The 563-nt window shown below is 24.0% G+C and overlaps 1 protein-coding gene across 8 annotated transcripts in view; it reads left to right on the forward strand.

Annotated features, from left to right (window-relative positions):
• Nucleotides 1-563, forward strand: part of LOC119632613 (rho GTPase-activating protein 20) — a 53,117-nt gene that overhangs the window by 36,958 nt on the left and 15,596 nt on the right. The gene's annotated exons all lie outside the window — the stretch shown is intronic.

Below are 563 nucleotides of genomic sequence, written 5' to 3' on the forward strand. Positions count from 1 at the left end.
ATTTGGTTCGTTTTGGTTTTTTTTTTTGGCCGAGCACCTCCTGCCCCCACCCCACCAAGATAAACTTACCGAATCTCGAAATTTATTTTTCTATGATTTAAACGAATGAATACCTTTTTATTAATTAATTAATTAAATGCGTACACAACTAAATATTGCGATTGTTGCATATACACGCATACACAAATAGCACAATTTTAATTTTTTTCCCATTTTAACCTTTTTTGCTGTTAGCTAGCTACCTATTCATTTATGTTTTATTTCTTAATTTTAGTTAAATGTAACATATTTATATTGATATATTTTTTTTCTTTTAATATTCAAATCTTCTTTTTTGATTTTAATAAACTTTTTTAAAATATATATATATTTTTTTTTTATTTTTTTACTTTTTATCATTAAAAGCAAAATCATTTTTGTACAAATTACAAATTATAAGTGTTTTAAAAAGTTTTCGAATTCCGTATTTTCGCCTCTTTGCTAAAGGATTTGCACTTCAAATTCAAATTCGTATATTCATCGTGTTTGTTTGTATACGACATTACACATTTTTAAATATTTAT

The sequence above is a fragment of the Glossina fuscipes genome, unplaced genomic scaffold (genome assembly GCF_014805625.2).
Source record: "Glossina fuscipes isolate IAEA_lab_2018 unplaced genomic scaffold, Yale_Gfus_2 1, whole genome shotgun sequence".
Taxonomy (NCBI): Eukaryota; Metazoa; Arthropoda; class Insecta; order Diptera; family Glossinidae; genus Glossina; species Glossina fuscipes.